Source organism: Carcharhinus amblyrhynchos, unplaced genomic scaffold (genome assembly GCF_965287045.1).
Source record: "Carcharhinus amblyrhynchos unplaced genomic scaffold, sCarAmb.v2.hapA chromosome_132, whole genome shotgun sequence".
In the NCBI taxonomy this organism is placed as follows: Eukaryota; Metazoa; Chordata; class Chondrichthyes; order Carcharhiniformes; family Carcharhinidae; genus Carcharhinus; species Carcharhinus amblyrhynchos.
Window position 1 is genome coordinate 5,001 of NW_027649872.1, and position 10,000 is coordinate 15,000.

The 10,000-nt window shown below is 49.1% G+C and overlaps 1 protein-coding gene across 1 annotated transcript in view; it reads right to left on the reverse strand.

The window, feature by feature from the left end:
• Nucleotides 1-9,880: 9,880 nt before the first annotated feature.
• LOC145338660 (transmembrane protein 52B-like) overlaps nt 9,881-10,000 on the reverse strand; it is a 5,553-nt gene continuing 5,433 nt past the window's right edge. Inside the window, exon 5 of the mRNA XM_080183052.1 lies at nt 9,881-10,000. This exon is cut by the window's right edge and continues 243 nt beyond it. The gene's annotated coding sequence lies outside the window, so the exon portion shown is untranslated.

Consider the following 10,000-nt stretch of genomic DNA (forward strand, 5'->3'; position numbering starts at 1 on the left):
CCGGGGGGGGCACGGTGACACAGTGGGTTAGCACTGCTGTCTCACAGCGCCAGGGACCCAGGTTCGATTCCCGGGGGGGGGCACGGTGACACAGTGGGTTAGCACTGCTGTCTCACAGCGCCAGGGACCCGGGTTCGATTCCTGGGGGGGGGGCACGGTGACACAGTGGGTTAGCACTGCTGTCTCACAGCGCCAGGGACCCGGGTTCGATTCCCGGGGGGGGCACGGTGACACAGTGGGTTAGCACTGCTGTCTCACAGCGCCAGGGACCCGGGTTCGATTCCCCGGGGGGGGCACGGTGACACAGTGGGTTAGCGCTGCTGTCTCACAGTGCCAGGGACCCGGGTTCGATTCCTGGCTTGGGTCACTGTCTGTGCAGAGTCTGCGCATTCTCCCCATGTCTGCGTGGGTTTCCTCCGGGTGCTCCGGTTTCCTCCCACAGTCTGAAAGACGTGCTGGTCAGGGCGCATTGGGCCGTGCTAAATTCACCCTCAGTGTAACCCCGACCAGGAGTGTGGGGGACTCGGGGATTTTTCACAGTAACTTCATTGCAATGTTAATGTCAACCTACTTGTGACATAACTAATGAAGTAAAACTTAAACAAACCAAGCCCCACCCAATGCCACAGATTCGATAAGCAGGAGCTGGGGAGACAGAGCAAATAAACACACCCACAACAACAACCTGAACAACAACCTCAACATTGAGAAACACCAACAAACTCAACAACAACCTCAACATTGAAAAAAACCCAACAAATTCAACAACAACCTCAATATTGAAAAACACCAACAAATGCAACAACAACCCGAACATTGACAACACCAACAAATGCAACAACAACTTCATCACTGAAAACACCAACAAATGCAACAACAACCCCAACATTGAAAACATCATCAAATTCAACAGCAACCTCAACATTGAAAACACCAACAAACTCAACAACAACCTCAACATTGAAAACACCAACAAATTCAACAACAACCTCAAAGTTGAAAAAAAGCCAACAAATTCAACAGCAACTTCAACATTGAAAAACACCAACAAATTCAACAACTACCTCAAAATTGAAAACACCAACAACTTTAACAACAACCTCGACATTGAAAACACCAACAAATCCAACAACAACCTCAACATTGAAAAACACCATCAAACCCAACAACAACCTCAACATTGAAAAAAAACCAACAAACCCAACAACAACCTCAACATTGAAAAAACCCAACAAATTCAACAACATCCTCAACATTGAAGACACCGACAAATGTAACAACAACCTGAACATTGTCAACACCAACAAATGCAACAACAACCTCATCACTGAAAACACCAACAAATTCAACAACAATCTCAACATTGAAAACACCAACAAATTCAACAACAACCTCAAAGTTGAAAAAAGCCAACAAATTCAACAACAACCTCAACATTAAGAAACACCAACAAATTCAACAACAACCCCAAAATTCAAAAAACCCCAACAGATCCAACAACAACGTCAACTGTAAAAAACACCAACAAATACAACAACACCCCCAAATTCAAAAACATCTACAAATTCTGCAGCAACCCCAATATCAAAAGCTCAGTAAAATCCAACAACTCCATCATTGAAAAACATCAGCAAGTTCAACAACTTCATAAGGGATAAATACCAACAACCTGGACCCCAATAAATTCCACAACAACCCCAACATTTGGAACACCAACAAATACAACAAAAACCCCAGCATTGAGAACACCAACAAAAACAACAACAATCCGAAGATTGACGACACCAACAAGTGCAACAACAACCTCATCACTGAAAACACCAACAAATGCAACAACAACCTGAGCATTGAAAAACACCAACAATTTCAACAACTTCAACATTGAAAACACCAACAAACAAACACCGGGGATGATGCCCTAGAGATATTATCGCTAGACTATTAATTCAAAAACTCAGCTAATGTTCTGAGGGACCCGGGTTCGAATCCCACCCACGGCAGACGGTGAAATTTGAATTCAATAATAGAAAAAATCTGGAATTAAGAACCTCCTGGTGACCCAGTGTCGGAAAATCCCGTCCGGCTCACTGGTGTCCCTTTAGGGGAGGAAATCTGCCGTCCTTACCCCGGTCTGGCCCGACATGCGACTCCACAGCAACGGGGGTTGACTCTCAGCTGCCCCTCCAAAGGGGGCAACTGGGGATGGGTAATGAATACTGTCCCAGCCAGCGATACCCGTGTCCCAGGGTAAACACGCATTAGAAGCAGGAGGAGGCCATTTGGCCCTTCGAGCCTGCCCCAACATTCATGCCTAATCATCAAACTCAATATCCTGATCCCCCCCACCGCCCCCCCCCCCCCACCACCAATATCCCTCAATCCCTTCAGCCCCCAGAACGATGTCTAAATTCCTTCTCGAAATCGCACCATGTTCTGGCCCCAACTCCTGTCTGTGGGAGTGAATCCCACTGCTCTCTGGGTGAAGAAATTTCTCCTCACCTCAGTCCTGCAAGGTTTACTCTCCTTATCCTCAAACTCTGACCCCCCCCAAAGTTCTGGGCTCCCTCCACCCATGGGGAACACACTTTCTGAATCGAACCCTGTCCCTTACCCTCAAACTCTGACCCCCCCCCCCTAGTTCTGGGCTCCCTCCACCCATGGGGAACACACTTTCTGAATCGAACCCTGTCCCTTACCCTCAAACTCTGACCCCCCCCCCCTAGTTCTGGGCTCCCTCCACCCTGGGGAACACACTTTCCAAATCGAACCCTGTCCCTTACCCTCAAACTCTGACCCCCCCCTAGTTCTGGGCTCCCTCCACCCATGGGGAACACACTTTCTGAATCGAACCCTGTGTGAATTTTATAAGTTTCTATCAGATCCCCCCTCTCACTCTTCCAAACCCCAGTGAATGTAATCCTCACCCACTCAGTCTCTCCTCATATGACGGACCCGCCGTCCCAGGGATCAGCCTGGGAAACCCCTCGCTGGGCTCCCTCTACAGCGAGGAACATCCTTCCTCAGATCAGGGTAACCTCAGTAATTAGCCTCACATTTATCACCCATCACTAACCCCCCCACCCGCCTTCTGAAGCTAGTGGGGAGAGCTATCATCTTAAACCCACAGCCCCCATGTTGTGGGGTAGGTACACCCACGGCGCTGTTAGGGAGGGAGTTCTGGGATTGTTATTGGACATCAGTCAGTCCCCGTGTGTGTGTGTGTGTGGTGTAGGTACACCCACAGCGCTGTTAGGGAGGGAGTCCGGGATTGTTATTGGACATCAGTCAGTCCCCGTGTGTGTGTGTGTGTGTGGTGTAGGTACACCCACGGCGCTGTTAGGGAGGGAGTTCCGGGATTGTTATTGGACATCAGTCAGTCCCCCGTGTGTGTGTGGTGTAGGTACACCCACAGCGCTGTTAGGGAGGGAGTTCCGGGATTGTTATTGGACGTCAGTCAGTCCCCGTGTGTGTGTGTGTGGTGTAGGTACACCCACGGCGCTGTTAGGGAGGGAGTTCCGGGATTGTTATTGGACGTCAGTCAGTCCCCGTGTGTGTGTGGTGTAGGTACACCCACGGCGCTGTTAGGGAGGGAGTTCCGGGATTCTGACCCCAGCCACGGTGAAGGAACGGCCGATAGGTTTCCCCAGTCGGGAGGGGTTGAGGGGCTGGGAGGAGGGGGGAACTCGCAGGCGGTGGGTGTGACTGCTGTCCCCCTGCCTTGTCCATCTGAAGGTGGTGGGTCTGGAAGGTGCTGTGGAAGGAGCCTTGGCGAGTCACAAGAACATAAGAAATAGGAGCAGGAGTAGGCCATCTAGCCCCTCGAGCCTGCCCCACCATTCAATAAGATCATGGCTGATCTGTCGTGGCTCAGTTCCACTTTCCCGCCCTCTCCCCATAACCCTTAATCCCCTCTCTTATCAAAAACCCATCAACCCGCGTCTTAAAAATATTTAGCGAGGCAGCCTCCACCACTTCAACGGGCAGAGAATTCCAGAGATTCACCACCCTTTGAGTGAAGAAGTTCCTCCTCAACTCCGTTCTAAACTGCCCCCCCTTTATCTTGAGGCTGTGCCCCCTAGTCCTACTGTCCTTTCTGAGCGGGAAGAGTCTCTCCACCTCTATCCTATCCATCCCATTCATCGTCTTATACGTCTCAATGAGATCTCCCCTCATTCTTCTAAACTCTAACGAGTACAAGCCTAGTTTATTCAGCCTCTCCTCATAGCTCAACCCCCTCAACTCCGGTATCAGCCTAGTAAACCTCCTCTGCACTCCCTCCGAGGCCAATATATCCTTGCGTAAGTACGGCGCCCAAAAACTGCACACAGTACTCCAGCTGCGGCCTCACCAATGCCCTATACAGCCGCAGCAAGACCTCCCTACTTTTATATTCAATCCCCCCTCGCTGTGAAGGCCAGCATCCCATTCGCCTTCCTGACCACCTGCTGCACCTGCAAGCTGGGTGTTTTGCGACTCATGCACAAGGACGCCCAGGTCCCTCTGCACCGTCGCACGCTGCAGCTTTTCGCCACGTAAGTAATAGAGTCTCTGCGGGGCATCTTGTAGACGTTACACACGGCTGCCGCTGTGTGTCGGGGTGGAGGGAAGGGGGGAGGGAGTGGATGTTTGAGGTTAGTGTGTCGATCGAGCCGGGGAAGTGGGGGGGGAGGGCTGCTTTCTCCTGCGTGTGACCTTAACCTAATACGTGAAAAGTTAGTGTTATGACTGAACACACTCAGACGAACGATGCAGAAATGTTAACTGGCGGTTTAAAGTGTAGCAGTTATTCTAATTACTCATTACCGCGGGAAATGCACCTTAACCGCACCACCCCCCCAACTCCCAGAAAGCCTGAAGGGAAAAAGCTACACTCCACGGAATTTGACATTAAGTGTAAACGACAAAGGTCAGAAGAAAAATCTTGTGCCGATGAGCGAGATGGTGGCACAGTGGTTAGCATAGCTGCCTCACATCGACCCGGGATCGGTTCCCTGTCTGCCACACAGTCCAAAAGATGTGTAGGTTAGGGAGGATTGGCCATGCTAAATTGTCCCTTAGTGTCCAAAGATGTGTAGGTTAGGGTGGATTGGCCATGCTAAATTGTCCCTTAGTGTCCAAAGATGTGTAGGTTAGGGTGGATTGGCCATGCTAAATTGTCCCTTAGTGTCCAAAGATGTGTAGGTTAGGGTGGATTGGCCATGCTAAATTGTCCCTTAGTGTCCAAAGATGTGTAGGTTAGGGTGGATTGGCCATGCTAAATTGTCCCTTAGTGTCCAAAGATGTGTAGGTTAGGGTGGATTGGCCATGCTAAATTGTCCCTTAGTGTCCAAAGATGTGTAGGTTAGGGGGATTGGCATTGCTAAATTGTCCCTTAGTGTCCAAAGGTGTGTAGGTTAGGGTGGATTGGCCATGTTAAATTGTCCCTTAGTGTCTAAAGATGTATAGGTTAGGGTGGATTGGCCATGCTAAATTGTCCCTTAGTGTCCAAAGATGTGTAGGTTAGGGTGGATTGGCCATGTTAAATTGTCCCTTAGTGTCCAGAGATGTATAGGTTAGGGTGGATTGGCCATGCTAAATTGTCCCTTAGTGTCCAAAGATGTGTAGGTTAGTGGGGATTGGCCATGCTAAATTGTCCCTTAGTGTCCAAAGATGTGTAGGTTAGGGTGGATTGGCCATGCTAAATTGTCCCTTAGTGTCCAAAGATGTGTCGGTTAGGGTGGATTGGCCATGCTAAATTGTCCCTTAGTGTCCAAAGATCTGTAGGTTAGGGGGATTGGCCATGCTAAATTGCCCCTTAATGTCCAAAGATGTGTAGGTTAGGGGGATTGGCCATGCTAAATTGTCCCTTAGTGTCCAAAGAAGTGTAGGTTAGGGTGGATTGGCCATGCTAAATTGTCCCTTCGTGTCCAAAGATGTGTAGGTTAGGGGGATTGGCCATGCTAAATTGTCCCTTAGTGTCCAAAGATGTGTAGGTTAGAGTGGATTGGCCATGCTAAATTGTCCCTTAGTGTCCAAAGATGTGTAGGTTAGGGGGATTGGCCATGCTAAATTGTCCCTTAGTGTCCAAAGATGTGTAGGTTAGAGTGGATTGGCCATGCTAAATTGTCCCTTAGTGTCCAAAGATGTGCGAGTTGAGTTTCTGGTCCATGGTAACCCCCAGGATGTTGAGTGTGGGGGAGAGGATTTCAGTGGTGACAATATGAAGAGGGGAGATTCTTCCTTGCCCCAGTTCAGTTGAGTGTACACGAAACAACACTTCTCACTGTCTACTAATAAGGAACAACGTTCCATTGTTAAGAGGACAATATGAGAATCATAAATCAAATCAAGTGATATAAAAGCCTTTAATGTGGCTGCATTTGGAGGACTGTGTGCAGTTCTTTTTGCTACACAAGTAAACGGAGGTGGAAGCTTTGGAGAGAAGATTTAGGACTCTTAAATCGGCCTCGCAGGTGGAGGTTGTGGTCAAGAAGGCGTATGGTGTACTGGCCTTCATTAATCGAGGGATTGAGTTTCAGAGTCGGGAGGTAATGCTGCAACTTTATAAGACCCTGGTCAGACCCTACTTGGAGTACTGTGCGCAGTTCTGGTCCCCTCACTACAGGAAGCTATTGAGAGGGTGCAGAGGAGATTTACAAGGATGTTGCCTGGATTGGGAGGCATGCCTCATGAGGAGAGGTTGAGGGAGCTGGGTCTCTTCTCCCTGGAGAGAGACGAAGGTTGAGAGGGTGACCTGATAGAGGTTTATAAGACGTTGAGAGGAATAGATAGGGTGGATTCTCGGAGGCTATTTCCCAGGGCTGTAATGGTGGCTACGAGAGGGACACAGGGTTTAAGGTGCTGGGGAACAGGTACAGAGATGTCAGGGGGTAAATTTTTTACTCAGAGGGAGTGGAATCGGTGGAGGGGAACTGGCTGGGGTCTTTTAAGAGACGTCTGGACGAGTATACGGGATCTCACGGGATTGGGAGTTATAGATAAACCTGGTAGGTGGGGATAGCATCGGCGCAACTTGTGGGCCGAAGGGCCTGTGTGCTTAAGGTTCGCCAGGATGTCGCCTGGCATCGAGGGTGAGGGCTACGAGGAGGGGTGGGATACGGTGGGATTGATTTCGCTGGAAAGACGGAAGGGGGGAGACCTGACGGAGGTTGACCAGAGGGCGGGAAATCAGGGACATTTTCGTCCCCCCGGGGTAGAGGGGTCCAGTACAAGGGGTGGGGTGGGGGGGTCAAAGGCTCAAGGTGAAAGGTTGAGGGGAGGGGGGAAGGTTTAAGGATTGGGGGGGGGGGGCGGTGTGGGGTGCCAGAGTAGGCGGCGGGGAACAGGGCTCGTTGGCAACCAACACCAAGAGGCGTCTGGACCAGACACAGGAGGAGGGGGGTGGGGGAGAGAAACGGCAGAGGGGGTCAGGGGTGACGGGCTTCAGGGTCTGTTCCGCCGTTTCTTTGAGGCGTTTCCCCCCCCCTGGACTGGGGGATCAGAGGGGTTAACAGCCAGAGCGGGGGGGTCAGGTATCCGGATCATTAACTCCACACAGTCTGAGCTGTTAACCCAGCGGGGGATACACACACACTAACAGCGCAGTTAACCTGCGTGTTTTGTCAGGAACCATCGTACGCTAAAGTTTCCAGAAGTTCGTCCACCACCCCCCCCACAACTGTGTGTAACAGGAGCAGGCCCCCCCCCTCCGGGCTAAAACAGCAACATTTGGGGATTATTTCTTGGTTCCTGATGGAGGTGCGGCCGTTCCTGTGTGTCGCAGAGGTTTACAGCTTGGAGACAGGCCCTTCGGCCCAACTTCTCCATGCTACCCCTTTTTCCAACCCCCCCCCCACCAAGCTCGTCCCAATTGCCCACATTTGCCCCAGATCCCTCTACACCCATCGTACCCATGTAACTCTCGAAATGACAAAATTGTCCCCGCCTCTACTCCTGTTTCAGACACTCACCACCCTCTGGGTGAAAAAATTGTCCCCCTCCGGACCCTTCTGTATCTCTCCCCTCTCACCTTAAACCCTCTGCCCTCTAGTTTTAGACTCCCCTACCTTTGGGGGAAAAGATATCGACTCTCTCGCTGATCTGTGCCCCTCATTATTTTATAGACCTCTATAAGATCACCCCTCCAGAGAAAAAACTCCCAGTCTATCCCAGCCTCTCCTCAATCCATCAAATCCCGGTAACATCCTAGTAAATCTTTTCTGCGCTCTTTCTAGTTTAATAATATCCTTTCTATAATAGGGTGACCAGAACTGTACACAGTATTTCCAAGTGTGCGCCTTACCAATGTCTTGTACAACCTCAACAAGACGTCCCCAACTCCTGTATCCTGACCCATGAAACCAAGCTTGCCCAATGCCTTCTTCACCACTCTGTCCACCACTTTCAAGGAACAAGGCTCCAGTCTATCCATATCCTGTTGTATCCTCTGACTCTGTCCCGCTGCCTCGGGTGGGGGGACAAGCAGCCGGGATAATTAAGGACCCCCCCCCCCCACACACACACACCCCGGACATTCTCTCTTCCACCTTCTTCCGTCGGGGAAAAAGATACAAAAGTCTGAGGTCCCGTACCGACCGACTCAAGAACAGCTTCTTCCCTGCTGCTGTCAGACTTTTGAATGGACCCACCTCGCATTAAGCTGATCTTTCTCTACACCCTCGCTGTGACTGTAACACTACATTCTGCACCCTCTCCTTTCCTTCTCTATGAGCGGTATGCTTTGTCTGTATAGCGCTCAAGAAACAATACTTTTCACTGTGCCCCAGTGACAATAATAAATCAAATATTAAATAGATCTTTCCCTACACCCTCGCTGTGACTGTAACACTACATTCTGCACCCTCTCCTTTCCTTCTCTATGAACGGTATGCTTTGTCTGTATAGCGCTCAAGAAACAATACTTTTCACTGTGTCCCAGTGACAATAATAAATCAAATATTAAATAGATCTTTCCCTACACCCTCGCTGTGACTGTAACACTACATTCTGCATCCTCTCCTTTCCTTCTCTATGAGCGGTATGCTTTGTATAAGTGCGCAAGAAACAATACTTTTCACTGTATCCCAGTGACAATAATAAATCAAATCAAATATTAAGCTGATCTTTCTCTACACCCTCGCTGTGACTGTAACACTACATTCTGCACCCTCTCTCCTTTCCTTCTCTATGAACGGTATGCTTTGTCTGTATCGCGCTCAAGAAACAATACTTTTCACTGTGTCCCAGTGACAATAATAAATCAAATATTAAGCTGATCTTTCTCTACACCCTCGCTGTGACTGTAACACCACATTCTGCACCCTCTCCTTTCCTTCTCTATGAATGGTATGCCTATCTAGCACGCGAGAAACAATACTTTTCACTGTATACTAATACATGTGACAATAATAAATCAAATGTTAAGCTAATCTTTCTCTACACCCTCGCTGTGACTGTAACACGACATTCTGCACTCTCTCCCTTCCTTCTCTATGAATGGTATGCTTTGTCTGAAAAGCACGCAAGAAACAATACTTTTCACTGTATCCCAGTGACAATAATAAATCAAATATTAAGCTGATCTTTCTCTACACCCTCACTGTGACTGTAACACTACATTCTGCACTCTCTCCCTTCCTTCTCTATGAACGGTATGCTTTGTCTGTACAGCGCGCAAGAAACAATACTTTTCACTGTATCCCAGTGACAATAATAAATCAAATATTAAGCTGATCTTTCTCTACACCCTCGCTGTGACTGTAACACTACATTCTGCACCCTCTCCTTTCCTTCTCTATGAATGGTATGCTTTGTCTGTACAGCGCGCAAGAAACAATACTTTTCACTGTGTCCCAATACACGTGACAATAATAAATCAAATCGCAATGGGAGACAAGAGGACTGAGGAGTTTAATGTTGTCTTTTTATTGCAATGAACACAATTGCCATCCAGCAGTTAAAGGGAGAGATCGATGACGAGGTCCCAACAGGAGAGAATGGACACATTCTCAATCCTGCCACT